At 40.4% G+C, this 15,924-nt stretch overlaps 1 protein-coding gene across 2 annotated transcripts in view; it reads right to left on the bottom strand.

Annotated features, from left to right (window-relative positions):
• The window catches only part of GLCE (glucuronic acid epimerase), a 116,727-nt gene extending 101,052 nt beyond the window's left edge, over nucleotides 1–15,675 (bottom strand). For both annotated transcript variants that reach the window (XM_004010269.6, XM_042252102.2), the window contains exon 1: nucleotides 15,515–15,675. The gene's annotated coding sequence lies outside the window, so the exon portion shown is untranslated. The remainder of the gene's footprint in view (nucleotides 1–15,514) is intronic.
• Between the last annotated feature and the right edge of the window lie 249 nt (nucleotides 15,676–15,924).

Below are 15,924 nucleotides of genomic sequence, written 5' to 3'. Positions count from 1 at the left end.
GCCTTGAGAGAGTTTCCAACCCATGGTGCAGGAAGGGAGAATTGAGGCAGAGCACAACACACTCTGAGTTTAGATGGAGCTGAAAGTCTAAAAGACAAAGGCAACTAGAGTTAACAGAATACAGTACCAGAGAAGTACAAAGTGAGTACAGAGAGACAGAACACCAGGGATTACACCACATGTAACAACTTGGCTGGATTTCAAGGGAACTATGCTGAATTTTTAAAATGCAAATCTCCAAGATTACATACTGTATGATTTCACTCATATAACATCTGGAAATGTCAAAACAGTAATGGAGACAGATAAGTGGTTGGCAGAGGTTAGTGGATCTTTTTGGTGATGGAATAGTTCAGTTCAGTCGCTCAGTCGTGTCCGACTCTTTGCGACCCCATGAATCGCAGCACACCAGGCCTCCCTGTCCATCACCAACTCCTGGAGTTCACTAAGACTCACGTCCATCGAGTCAGTGATGGCATCCAGCCATCTCATCCTCTGTCGTCCCCTTCTCCTCCTGCCCTCAATCCCTCCCAGCATCAGAGTCTTTGTCAATGAGTCAACTCTTCGCATGAGGTGGCCAAAGAACTGAAGTTCCAGCTTCAGCAGCATTCCTTCCAAAGAAATCCAGGGCTGATCTCCTTCAGAATGGACTGGTTGGATCTCCTTGCAGTCCAAGGGACTCTTAAGAGTCTTCTCCAACACCACAGTTCAAATGCATCAATTCTTCAGTGCTCAGCCTTCTTCACAGTCCAACTCTCAAATTCATATATGACTAGACTTGGCTAGACAGACCTTGGCTAGATGTCTAGCCTTGACTAGACGGACCTTAGTCAGCAAAGTAATGTCTCTGCTTTTGAATACTAGGTTGGTCATAACTTTTCTTCCAAGGAGTAAGCGTCTGTATCTCAATTGTGATGGTGATTATTCAGAGCTAAACTTGATAAAGGGGCTTCCCTAGTGGCTCAGCAGTTAAGAATCCACCTGCAGTGCAGGAGGTGCAGGAGATGTGGGTTCAATCCCTGAGTCGAGAAGATCTCCTGGAGGAGGGCATGGCAACTCACTCCAGTATTCTTGCCTGGAGAATCCCACAGACAGAGGAGCCTGGCGGGCCACAGTCCACATGGTTGCAAAGCATGAGAATAACTGAAGCAACTGAAAATGCATGCACACTTGATAAAATTGCAAAAAATCATATACACAAATGAAAACATGTAAAACTGGTCAAACAGGAGTAAGATCTGTACATGGTACTAATGTCAATTTCCTGGTTTTGATATTGTATTACAGTTCTTTAAAATGTTACCATTGAGGGGAATTGGATAAAAGATATGTAGGACCTCTCTATACTAATTTTGGAAGTTCCTATGAAGCTATAATTACTTCAAAATTAAAAAAAAAAAAACTTTTTACAATACACGCTTAACCAAAAAGAAAAATTCAGTAAGTATAAAAAGAGCACCAGACCACCTGACCTGCCTCCTGAGAAACCTGTATGCAGGTCAAGAAGCAACAGAAATGGACATGGAACTACTGACTGGTTCCAAATTGGGAAAGGAGTACATCAAGGCTGTATATTGTCACCCTGCTTATTTAACTTAGATGCAGAGCACATCATGCAAAATGACACACTGGATGAAGCACAAGCTGGAATCAAGATTGCCGGGAGAAATATTAATAACCTCAGATATGCAGATGACACCACTCTTATGGCAGAAAGCGAAGAGGAACTAAAGAGCTTCTTGATGAAGGTAAAAGAGGAGAGTGACAAAGTTGGCTTAAATTAAAACTCAACATTCAAAAATCAAAGACCATGGCATCCAGTCCCATCACTTCATAGCAAATAGACGGGAAAGCAGTGTAAACAATGACAGGCTATTTTCTTGGGCTCCAAAATCACTGCAGATGCTGACTGCAGCCATGAAATTAAAAGACTCTTGCTCCTTGGAAGGAAAGCTATGACAAATCTAGACAGCAGTATTAAAAAGCTATGGTTTTTCCAGTAGTATGGATGTGAGAGTTGGACTATAAAGATGGCTGAGTGCCGAAGAATTCATGCTTTTGAACTGTAGTGTTGGAGAAGACTTCTGACAGTCCCTTGGACTACAGGCACATCAAACCAATCAATCCTAAAGGAAATTAATTCCGAATCTTCATCTGAAGGACTGATGCCAAAGTTGAAGCTCCAATACTCTGGCCACCTGATGCGAACAGCTGACTCACTGGAAAAGACCCTGATGGTGGGAAAGACTGAAGGCAGGAGGAGAAGGGGGTCACAGAGGACAAGAAGGTTGGATGGCATCACCGACTCAAGGGACACGAGTTTGAGCAAACTCCAGGAGACGGTGAAGGACAGGGAAACCTGGCGTGCTGCAGTCCACGGGGTCGCAAAGAGTGGGACACGACTCAGCAACTGAACAGCAACGATAAAAGTGTATACAAGTAAACCAAATCAGTCTTACTGAGATCTCAGACTTCCAATCTCCTAACTCTTCTCCAGAAAAATCTATGCATATAGAAACATAAATGTTTATTAGCGTGTGAATATGCATTTTATTTAAACCGACACATACACATCTTTTTTTGTAGTAATGTCAGCATACCATAGCACTGTCTTGTCACTGTTTTTCACCGAATAATAGGTCTTAGAGATAAGCTCATACAGACAGAGAAAAGACCCTGATGCTGGGAAAGGTTGAAGGCAGGAGGAGAAGGGGACATAGGAGGATGAGATGGTTAGATGGCATCACCGACTCAATGGACATGAGTTTGGGTAAACTCCAGGAGTTGGTGATGGACAGGGACGCCTGGCGTGCTGCAGTTCATGGGGTCGCAGAGTCAGACACGACTGAGCGACTGAACTGAACTGAACTGAATGACTCAGCTGGTACAGAATCTCCCTGCAATGCGGGAGACCTGGGTTCGATCCCTGTGTTGGGAAGATCCCCTGGAGAAGGGAACAGCTACCCATTCCAGTATCCTGGCCTGGAGAAAATATGGACTGTATAGTCCATGATGTTGCAGAGTCGGACAGCCTGAGCCACTTTCACTTTCAGGGCTTCTGGCAATATAATGAATACTCTAATGAACAAAGATAAATTCTTTGGATTATATCTGGATTCTGTTCTTTGTGTGTGTGTGTGTGTCTGTCTGTCTATTATAGATTTTTGGTGTTTGGTTACCATGACTGGTTTGATCTCCTTGATGTCAGAGGGATCTCAAGAGTCTTCTCCAGCATCACAGTTCAAAGACATCAATTCCTTGGCACTCTGCCTTCTTTACAGTCCAGTTCTCACAACTGTACGTGCCACTGGGAAGACCATAGCCTTGACTACACAGACCTTTTTTGACAAAGTAAAGTCTCTGCTTTTCAACAACTTGTGTAGGTTTGTCAGAGCTTTCCTGCCAAGAAGCAATCATCTTCTGATTTCATGGCTGCAGTCACCATCCACAGTGATTTTAGAGCCCAAGAGAGGAATCTGTCACTTCTTCCTCCTTTTCCCCTTCTATTTGCCATGAAGTGATGAGACCTGATGCCATGATCTTAGTTTTTTTAATACTGAGTTTTAAGCCAGTTTTTTCGCTCCCTTTTTTCACCCTCATCAAGAGGCTCTTTAGTTTCTCTTCGCTTTCTGCCATTAGAGCACTATCTGCATATCTGACATTGTTGATGTTTCCCATCTTTATTATAGCTTGTAACTCATCCAACCCAGCATTTCTCATGATGTGCTCAATATACAGGTTAAATAAACATGGTGACAGCAGACAGCCCTGCTGTAAAAGCATAGTCGATGAAACAAAAGAAAATTTTTTTCCTGGAATTCCCTTGCTTTCTTTATGATCCAGCGAATGTTGGCAATCTGATCTTCGGTTCTTCTGCCTTTTCTAAACCCAGCTTGGAAATCTGGAAGTTCTTGGTTCACATAAATGCTGAAGCCTAGCATGCAAGATTTTAAGCATGACCTTACTAGCATGGGAGATGAGCACAACTGTCCAACAGTTTGAACGTTCTTTAATACTACCCTTCTTGGGAAATGGGATGAGGACTGATCTTTTCCAGTCCTATGGCCACTGCTGGGTCTTCTAGATTTGCTGACATATTGAATGCCAACACTCTGATACCATCATCCTTTAGGGTTTTGAATAGCTCTACTGGAATTCCATTGCATCCACTAGCTTTATTGGCAGCAGTGCTTCCTAAGGCCCACAACACTTCACACTCCAGAATGTCTGGCTCTGGATGACAGACCACACCATCGTAGTTATCTGATTCATTAAGATCTTTTTTGCACAGTTCTTCTATGTATTCTTTCCATCTCTTCTTGATCTCTTCTGCATCTATGAAGTCTCTACTGTCCCTCTCGTTCATTGTATCCATCTATGGGCAAAATGTTCCCTTGATACTTCCAATTTTCCTGAAGAGATCCCTAGTCTTTCCACTTCTGTTGTTTTCCTCTATTTTTATGCACTATTCATTGCAAAAGGCCTTCTTGTCTTTCCTGGCTACTTCTTTGGATCTCTGAGTTTAGTTGGATGTACCTTTCCCTTTCTCCTCTGCTTTTTGCTTCTCTTCTTTCTTCAGCTTATTTGTAAAGCCTCCTCAGATAACTACTTTGCCGTCCTGTTTTTCTTTTTCTTTGGGATGGTTTTGTTCGCTCCCTCCTGTACAATATTACAGACCTCCATCCATAGTTCTTTAGGCACACTGTTTACTAGATCTAATCCCTGTATATTCATAGGAGATTTGACCTAAGTCATACCTGGCTGGCCTAGGGGTTTTCGCCGCTTTCTTTAGTCTAAGCCTGAATTTTGCTATGAGAAGCTGATAATCTGAGCCATCATACAAAAATATGATAAAAGGCTATCAAATGCTATCTGTATAACTTTTGGGGTCCTTTTCCTCATTTGTAAAACAGGGCTAAATGAGGCAAACTACATAAGGTGTTTAAGCCTACCCTGAACAAAATTTAAAATCCAACAAACGTAGCTATAATTCTAAATATATTATGGCCAGAGCATCTCCTGATGTACCTACCAGTTTACGTGGGTGCTAAGTCACTTCAGTTGTGTCTGATTCTTTGTGACCGCATGGACTGTAGCCCACAGTCCATGGGATTCTCCAGGCAAGAATATTGGATTGGGTTGCTATGCCCTCCTCCAGGGGATCCTTCCGACCCAGGTATCGAAACCATGTCTCTTATGTCTCCTGCATTGGCAGGTGGACTCTCTACCACTAGCGCCACAAGTGAGGCTAGTGTGGCATGACTCGTCCTCTGTGACCCCAAGCTGGCTCCCAGTGATTAGTGTCTTCTAAATATATACCAAAATAAACCAAAATATATAAAATATTATATACCAAAATATATATGTTCAATAATCTGATAATTTATTCAGGAATGACACTAAGATCATCAGTTTATTATTATTGCCCACAACATTCACTTCTTTTCCAACACTGTGTATCAGCAGCTAAAACACTCTATTATAACAGGTGTTAAAAAAAGTTTGTTGTATTCTTTTTAAAAATCAGGATTAATTCCTTATTTTTAATAAATCTGCCATGGTTACACAAGATGTTAACATTAGGAGAAAGCTGGGTGAAAGGTATATAGGAATTCTTTATACTATGCAATTCTCTATATTCTGTAATATATATACAGATATATAACTATTTCAAAATTAAATTTTTTTAAATCAAGAAGATCTTTTCCTGCCTCTGGTTTTCTTAAAATGAAGTGAAAGTCACTCAGTTGTGTCTGACTCTTTGCGACCCCATGGACTATACAGTCCATGGAATTCTCCAGGCCAGAAGCTTTTTGAGCTTTTTGAATCTGGGCTGGGTAGCCTTTCCCTTCTTCAGAGGATCTTCCCAACCCAGGGATCAAACCCAGGTCTCCCCTGTTGCAGGCGGATTCTTTACCAGCTAAGCCACAAGGGAAGGTTTGCTTAAAACCACTCAAATATTACCAACCACTAGTAGGTGCAAATTCTTTAGCAGCCTTTACAGCCTTATAATTAATCTGAAATAGGAGACATGAATTCCAGCAAATAGAAACTCTCATAATACCCCTAACTTATCTTGGGCCCCAAAGAGTTAGTATTCAGTAAACATTTTTTTTTTTTTAGATATTTCTAATTTTATTTTTAGAAACAAGGGCTTAAAAAAAAAATCTCTCCCCAAAGCAATTATCCTTTCCCTAAAGCTCTAAAGTTCTGTACAACCAATTAAACCTTCTGATTCTTATTGCTCAAATCACTTATTTAGCAGCGGCCTCCAAGTCAAGCTCAAAAAGATTTTTGACTGTATGAGACAAATTAGTACTTAAACTATTAGCACAGAAATCTTTCAAAAGTATATTTTAAAATATGTATCATGGCTGATTGGTTTTCGAATTAGGAAATAAGAATTCAGGGAAATGATGAATTTCATTTATAACTATTCAAGCTCAAACTTTCACTGTTAAGCAACAAAATCATGAAAATTCTTCTAAAACGGTACTTGCCAAAGAAATCCTAAAATACCTAAGGACAAAGTATCTTGCCCCTAAGTATCTCAAAACAGCTTTTGTACTTTGAAGAGTTTCTTTCAGGCATCAACTATCTAATTTTCAAAAACTTGGCTTTCCTTTTTGGAATAGTACTACAGAATCAGTACTATAAACAGAAGTGCTATTGTCAAAGAATTGATCCAATAATAAAAAGAGCTAAGGCCACTTGTCTTATAGAAAATTAGAGCCAAATGCTGCCAGACCCTGCTTTTCTTCCTTCTGGGCCAGTAGCCAGATACTAATCATTTTTAGACCCTTTCTAATTTTTAGTACACAATTTAGTACACAATACCACATCTGAACTAGACAGTATTTTAATGAATGTTCTCCATAATTTGTTTAATGTTTTGGCACACACACACTTGATTTACAATACCTTGGAAGTACCTATAAAAAAGTGGTAACAGTAGTTGTCTCTGGGGCAACTGTTTGGGTCCTTGAATTTTGTAAGTTTTTAAAATAACTATTCAAGAAATTAATTTATCTATTAACAGAAACAACTACAATAAAACATTAATTCTAGTTAAAATATTTTACCTTATAAAATAATGCATGTGGTTTTCTTTTAAAAATCTTTTCATTTAATGGGTAACTTAAAAAAAATTTTGCAATGCTCTTCAATTATAATCAAAGAAATACAAAGTCAGATCATTTTTGCTTATTAAATTTGGATTCAAAAATTTTTTAATTTATTTATTTTGGGGGCCACACTACACAGCATGAGGGATCTTGGTTTCCTGACCAGGGACTGAAATCATGCCCTCTACAGTGGAAACATTGAGTCCTAACCACTAGACTGCCAGGGAATTCCCTAGAAAAGGTTTTTAAGAGTAATACTGATACTGGTATGTAAACTGGGATAATCTTTCTAGAAAATAATATGGCAATGTTTAATTTTTTTAAGGTCTTAGCTTTTGACTAAACATTTTTATTCTTATCCTAAGAAAATAATCAAGTATGGAGAAACATTTATGCACAAAGATTTTCTTCAGTGTTCTCCAAAGAGGAAAAAAATATTCAATAATTGGGGATGGTTAAATCATTACACATTCATTCAACAGAATTTTATGCTGCTATTAAAAATTCAGTTTTGAAGCAATGTTAACAAAGTAGGAAAATTTTTATTAAATAAATTCATGATAGGAGGATAAACAGTATACAAATGAATCAATATATTCATGGAATGAGGAAGAATGTGTATCATAATGTTAGTTAAGCTTCTATTTGTGCTGAAGCATTAGATTTTGTGTTTTGCATTTCTCCAAGTATTTAAAATGAGTCCCTAGAAACCTATAAAATTAGGCGGGAAAAAAAGAGCTGGACACAGCTTAGTGACTATTTAACAACAGCACTATACACAACACAAACACACACACACACACACACACACACACAGATGAGGTTAACTTTTTTAGACAAGAAATGAAACTTTATGTCCACAAAAAGATAGGTACAAAATTGTTCTTAGAAGCTTTGTTCCTAGAAGTTAAAACCTGAAAACAGCCCAAATGTCTATAAACAGTACAATAACAACAACAACTATATATATACATATACACACACACACATATATATATATATACTCATACAATAGAATGCTACACAGCAATGAAAAAGAATGAAGTCCTGCTAAATTAAAAAATGATTTGGTTCCATTTATATGAAGTTTGCTGCTGCTGCTGCTAAGTCGCTTCAGTCAAGAAAAGCAAAACTAATCTATTGTGACTGAAGTCAGAATAGTGGTTACCTTTGGGAAGTACTGACTAGGAGGAATAAGAAAAACTGCTAAGGTCATAGAAGTATTCTATACTTGGTTCTTGGTGATTACACAATGACATATGTGGAAGTTCTTATGTCATGATTTCTATACTGTATACAATTTAAGTATTAGGGAAAAAAATTTTTGTAATGGAAAAGAAAGTTCCTCTTGCTCCATGCCAGCCAGCAAGAAAGAGAGAGGTTAGATCAAACAATCTTACTGCTTGAAAGTTTGTATTCATTTGTTGTATTCATTTAACAAATACATGAGCAGCTACTTTGTAAGAGGTAATATTCTGGGTGCTGGGGATATAGCACTAAATAAAATGGGTGAAAATCCCTGCCCTCATGGATCTTATGTAATATTAGGGGATATATAGTAGAAAGACAATAAAAACACAAAGTATGTGGGACTGCAGAAAAGCACAAAAAAAGACACAAAGCAAGGAAAAGGCATAGAAGGGTATGCATGGGAGGGGTGCTGTAATTTTAACAAGGCAGACTTTTACAAAAGGGGTGATACCTTAATTCAGACCTGAAGGAAGGAAGGGAGGGAGATATACAGATATCTGGAAGAGAATGTTCCAGGCCTTCTGAAACAAGGAGGCCACTGCAGCTGAAGGGACGTGAACATGGGTTACATTAAAAAAAAAAAAAATTATATACACACTCACACACAGCCAGATATTCCTTTCCTTAGTCTTTCCCTCCAACTCTTCATCTAAACACTAACTTAAGCCAAATCTTTTCTACACAGAAATTTCTACAACCACTAGCCCAGTCCACATTTACCTTCTTCTGAGCTCCTGGAGTTGCATCTTTATATACTGCATTGCAGTTAAATACTTACTGCTTCCCACTCCCAACAAACTAAGCCTCTTCAAGGCACTGACTAGATTTTATGCTTTTTTGTATCCCTATTAGTTACATGGTTGGCATGTAAACAGTTACTGGTTATTAGGCTGCTGCTAATAACTTCATCAGGGAGATCAGTAAGCTGTGAATATATTTTTGAAAAGAAAAAAGAGGAAGGAAAGAAACCAAGTCTAGGGAACTATGTGAGGGAAGAGGCAATGAGATGTCTCCATGTGTCATGATCCAAAGTCAGGATTTTCTCTGAGCCATGTCCTTAAGACTCTGAGATCCTCATCATCATTTTTCTGAAAGCCACTCTAGGCTTTTTTCCTTGGCCTTGGGAGTTGGGGGGTGGGGGAGGAGTGGGGTGAGAATCAGGCACTTGCTTTTCTTTCAAATAATTGTTTTACAACACCAATGGTCATAACAAGCTTAATAACAATAACAAATCTTAACCAAGTACAAAGCTGCGTGATCTTGAGCAAGTCATTTAACTATTTTTGCGTATGTCCGTTCCCTCATATGTTAACTCTAGAAGCTGGATTAAGTGGTGTCTAAACTCCAATCAATTTCAAATGTTCTACTTCAGCTTTTCCAAAAAAGCTGAATGGAAAAACCTTACAATCTACTTCTTCAATTTATAAAATGAGTAAAATATCTATTAACAGTTATAAATACACTAAGAATTCATATACAGAAAGCAATGTAGTATTTTTTTTTTTAGTTTGAAGGACAATTGCTTTACAAAGTTTTGTTGTTTTCTGCCAAGTATCAACATGAATCAATGTAGTATTTCTAAAAGGCACAGAATCTGGATTTAGACAGACCTGGCTATAGCCTGCTTCTTAACTTCTCGAGAAAATTAACTAAATTTTTAGGATTTGTTTTGAGAATGAAAGGTAATGTATATAAAGTGAAAGTGAGAAAGTGTTAATCACTCAGTCATGTCTGACTCTGTGCAACACCATGGACTGCAGCCTGCCAGACTCCTATGTCCATGGGATTCTCCAGGCAAGAATACTGGAGTGGGTTGCCATCCCCTCCTTCAAGGGATTGAATCCTGGTCTCCAGCATTGCAGGCAGATTGTTTACCATTTGAGCTATCCAGGAAGCCCAATGTATATAAAGAAACTATTAAACCAATATAAAAACCCATATACATCAGCAAAATCATTTCCTGTACAGAAAGCAGAAATGGTAAAATATCCACCAAATCACTGATGTACAAGATCTGAAATACTGAAACCAGTTCACAACTTTCCTAGCAATTTTAGATACTGTGATTAGTGTTTGCCTCAAAATTCTGTGTGACTTTTCTGCAAGTTTAACAGTTAACACCTAACTCCTACAGTGCTGGTAATCTCTCTTCTTAAAGATGAGGTTAAGTACTATAGACCTAATATCAGTTTGCAGTCATAGGGGCAAGAGAACAAGATCATTTAGAAAGCCCAATGTTTTAGAAAACTAGGGCAAGACTGAGATATGCAATTAATTCATACATTTGGAAGATACTAAGCTTGGCACTGAGAGTTCAAGTCTGTAATGGGAAAAGCCAATTGTGTAAAATAAGCAATAGATATTCAATAAGTAATGAGCGTGCGTGCGTTCGTGCGTGCATGCATGCTCAATCGTGTCCAACTCTTTGTGACCCCATGAACTGTAGCCCACCAGGCTCCTCTGTCCATGGAATTTTCCAGGCAAGAATACTGGAACAGTTTGCCATTTCCTACTCTAGGGGATCTTTCTGACCCAGGGATTGAACCCATGTTTCTTGTGTCTTCTGTATTGGCAGGTGGATTCTTTACCACTGTGCTACCTGGGAAGCCCCAATAAGACAAATATACATCTGCTTTTGAGTCCTGGAAGAGAGACACATCCATAATTACAGCAAACTAATAAACAAAAGGAAAGAATGAACACGACATAGTAAATAACTCAGTGGGGCTGGAAGAGGGAGGACCAGAGCACACAGAAGACTCAAAAAGCAGATAGCACTTAAGTTATATCTTGAAAAATAGGTAGACTGTCAGCAAGATAGGAGAAGGAAAGGCATTCTGAGTAGGAGGGAGAATATATAAGAAGGTTCTGAGCTAGCAAACAGTATGGCTCCTTCAGTAAATTGACGGTATTAGTACAGCTGGAGCTTGAGATGTATGATGGTAGTAATACAGGAGACGAGCCAGATGATGAAGGGTTTTGTAACCATAGAACTAAATACTGTAGTTAAGGGAGAAGTATGTTTTAAGAAAAAAGCACTGAACATATTTGCATTTTAGAAAAATTACCTTGGCAGTAGTGTAAAGGGGGTCAACCACTAGAGACCTCATTCTATACACAGAATTAAATAAGAACATTACATTATCATTTAGATACTCCATTACAAAACCAGGGATCAGAAAGAAAAATAATAGATAAAATTTAGCTTTAACAGATAAAGCTAAATTATCAAAAGAAAGTCATTTACCTTCATGAATGTATATTCTTGAATTAAATAGTTCCTATATATCTTAAAAAAGGAGAGGCCTAAAATTAGGTATGATAAATAAAAATTACATGGAACTAGTTGTACCCTAAGAACTAGCAACTCTTATAGCATCTATCGTTTTTTGTATATATAATATTGTAGATCTGCAATATAAAAACCATGGAATATAAACCCTGGCATTAGAGTTTATATTGATTACTGACAGGGACTGCTCTTTCTTTCATTTTATATGTATGGAAACTGAGGCCCTGAAAGACTAAGGAATTATTCAAGATCATATGGTTAGTAGCACAGTTAGATCAGAATTTCATGTCTTATGATTTCCTTTCTAGAAACTGGCTTAGTATGTCTCATATATGACTTAAGAATTTTGAATGATAATTCAAAAGACATTCTGGTATTATCATTTTTTATCAGTGTAATAATGAATTATATATGAAACTATTTTTATGCTTCATATCCCTCACAAGAAAACATATCTATTAGATGTCCATATGTTTGACCAAAAAAAAATCCGATCCTGAAATCTGTGCCACAATAAAAGACCTGCTGCCCCACCACAGCAGGAGGGGGCACCACAAAAATACAACTTATTCTTCTCAAGAGTCTAAAAAAAGACTTTTAAGAAGTCTTTTTAGAAAGAAAAGAAATTTAAAATAAAGGCCAAAGATTAATTTATCTTCATACAATTAAAGATCCAACATCTTTAACATGTTTTCACATTTTATTTGGGCTTTAGTCTTTTTTCTTATTCTGTTGTGTTCCCCTCCCCATCCCATTCCTATAATTTTAGATAACTGTAATACATTTTTCCTTCACTAGTACACACAGAAGTGGCAACAGTGACAAAAAGCCTGTGCGACATTTCACAAATTTGCACAGTGACCAAAATGTTTTTATTTCCAGACTTCTCTAATTAACACCTAAGTAATGTCTGCTCATTGAAAAAAATTCAAATAGTATAAAAGCATATAATTCCAGTAAGGAATCCACCTGCAATTTAGGAGACTTGGGTTTGATACCTGGGTTGGGAAGATTCCCTAGAGGAAAGCATGGCAACCCACTCCAGTATGCTTGCCTGGAGAATCCCCATGGACAGAGGAGCCTGGTGGACTATGGTCCATGGTGTTCCAAAGAGTCGGACAAGACTGAGTGACTAAGTACAGCACAGCACATATAATTAATAACTACTTTCCATGTCATTGCAACTCTCTCCTAAAGAATTCCCCAAACACTTTTAAGTTTGATGTTTATCCTTACAGGTTGTATGCTTATATAACAGAAGATGCTAATACCAGTTATATTATCAGGGGTTAATGTTTTTTAAGTGAGCTGAACCCCAAAACTATCCTGTTTATTTCTCTCTTATCAGCATCTCAATTATTTTATGTATTTGTTGTCTCTCTTGATACAGGTTTATGAGAGCTGTAATCACTGTACATGGAGGTACACACCATGCTGTGACACCTAGTAGATAATCAAATACTTGTTGACTGATCATCATGTTTACTTAGAAATTATGAAAGCGGCTTTTTTTAAAAGTTACTGATATCCACTTATCATTGGCTTTCAAAAATAATGGGGAAACAAAGGTCTGCTTAGGGTTTTTTTGGCTGTGATTCCAATCAAACATCTGCTCAACTGATCAGTTTTGATAGTTATAAAAGTCAAACAGGCATTTTGGTTTAATTTACAACCAAAACAAAAGCCAAACTAAAACCCCAAAACACTTAAACTTTTCAGAGTTATATATTGCTATATAGAATTCCCTGTTTTTTTCTTTAATTTTAAAATTTATTTATGGCTGCACTGGGTCTTCACTGCTGTACCAGTGCTTTCTCTAGTCACGGCGCGCAGGGGCTAGTCTTCACTGTGGCGCGAGGGCTTCCCACGGCACTGGCTTCTCTTGTTGCGCGGCACAGGCTCTAGGAGAGTGGACTCAGCAGCCGTGGCGCATGGGCTGAGCTGCAGGTCTTCCAGGATGGAACCTATGTCCCTTGCATTGGCAGGTGGATTCTTAACCACTGGACCACCAGGGAAGCGCCCTCGTTTTTTAAAATGATTATAAAAGTCAAGAATTAAACATATTATCACTAATGTTTCTGGTTCTAAGGTCAAAAGAAATATTAAAACAAAACTGTCACTCAAAAAAAAAAAAAAAGATTAAAGCAGGCAAAATTTTCTGCCTTGCCATATACTCAAATTTGTCTGTTTATCCCAAATTACAGAATTACTATAAGTACAGGTTCCATCAAATCAAGCCACATCAGACTTGATTTACAGGCCTCTATGATAAAGGAGCTATCTAACCAGGGGAACTGTCAAGCAAAAACATAGACTTTCTGACTTAAACATTTAAAGAAAAAAAAAGAGCATATGCATGTATACAGGTCATTTTATTTGAATTCCATCTAAGTTTGGGCTAGTTACCAAGGACTCTGCATATGAGTCAAGACTAACTGTATACAATAAAACTGTTAAGCAGGATTCTTTAAAAGAGTTCCGTTAGCCATCCTTACAGGTCTCAAACCACGGATCTGCAGAGCTCTAGCTTTGGAACTTCGAATTCCAAGGCGTTACTTGGAGGCTGAACTTGAACTGATTCCTCTACACAAATGCTTTTCAAACGACAGAGAGAAGCCAGAGCACACTTTCCAGCATACTTGACTGCCTAACACTCGGGCAGGACTTCAGGACAGACTTAATAACGCAGGATCAGCAAAGTAGACCCTAACATAGGAAAGGAAAACCGCACAGCCTTCCCTATCCTCAGTGGCTTCCACGCTCACCCGGAGAACATTCGCCTCCTTAAGAACCTACATGTCTACATGCCCACTTAAGGTGCTGTCTGCCACTCTGGTTCCCAGAGGAGAGAAATCAGCACGCCGCCACAGGGATCCTGGGGCAGAGAGAAGAAAACTGCAGAACAGTCGCACTATTTCTCCAACTAGGCAACAACACGGATCAATCCTTCAACTAAGCATTGAGTAAATCTCATTTAGAAAGAGATCTGTTCCAGGATGCTGACCAGCCACAGACTGCGAACTCGAGATGTCACCAGAGTTCCCTTCCCGCCACGAGCCGATCCAGCGCCTGCAGAGCCGCGCCCTCCCTTCGAGATCTCCCGGGGACCCGCTCACTCGCCCTGTCGCCCCCGAAAAAACTGGGGGCCATGCCAAGTTACCGCTCCCCTCTGGGCAAACTAGAAACCCCAATAAAGACGCTGGTCTCCGTCGTAAACCCTTCCGCCCCCAGCAGTCCACCAAGGCGGTCCCGGCCCCTGCAGGACGCAGATACATCGCCCTCCCGCCCGAAGACCCTGATAAACAGACAGAACCCCAATACACTGCTTCTTTATCCCAGGAATGTGAAAAAAGAAGCCCACTCCTGCTCAAAGTACCCCCAAGACCCCGTACATCGGCCCCTTCAGAGACCTAGGACCTTGCTAAAACTGAATCCTCTGCCCCTAAAAGAGCGTGAGACCGTGATAAAACGACCCCTTGTCCCGGAACCCCGCTATACCACTTCAAGGAACGGAAGGATCCCGGTAAATCTCCTTCAACCCCAAAGACCCGGGACCCGAACCGCTGCTGCCACCCATCCGAACCCCAAGCCGGAAGAGACCCCAGACCCCCAGTAAACCGCCTCCTCACCCGGAGAAGCCCTGGCACCCGCTACACCGCCCTTGGGCGTCCGCACCCGGATCCCACCCCACCGCGTCCTCGCCCTCCTCACTCCGAACCCCGCCAAGCCTCGCGCACACCAGGCAGCGCCGCGGAGCCGCCCCCGTCAGGAGCCCGCCTGCCCCGATTGCTCCGTGTCCCGGCTCCCCGACCGCTCCTCAGCGGAGACGCGCTCCGGGCTTCCTCACCTGGGCAGCGTCGTAGGGCAAGCGGACCGGGGAACCCTGAGGAAGAGAAGGAGGCGGCAGAGAAGGGGCGGCCCAGGCCTGCGTCTGCCGCAGCTCCAAACCCTCCGCGAGGAAGCGCCTGTGTGAGGAGATCCCTCCCGCTCCGCGCGCAGCCTGGAGACAGAGCCACAGCCGTACCCGCCGCTCTTCCCGCGAGATCCCAGCCACAGAGAGGGGCGGGGCCACGGCGAGGGGCGGCCGCAGTGAATCGAGTGACAACTCTGAGAGCCTGTTGGCGGCAGCGTGGGAGGCGGGACTTGGAGCCTAGTACTACCAATCGCAAAATAGGAAAGGTGATTCTCCCACCGCTTCTTCTCCCCCGCCCCGTATCAATAAACTAGGGGTAAGAGCAGTGACCTTTAAGTAGTCAG

This window comes from Ovis aries, chromosome 7 (assembly GCF_016772045.2).
Source record: "Ovis aries strain OAR_USU_Benz2616 breed Rambouillet chromosome 7, ARS-UI_Ramb_v3.0, whole genome shotgun sequence".
Taxonomy (NCBI): Eukaryota; Metazoa; Chordata; class Mammalia; order Artiodactyla; family Bovidae; genus Ovis; species Ovis aries.
Note: the sequence above shows the minus strand (reverse complement) of the source record. Positions and strands in the feature narration are given on the sequence as shown.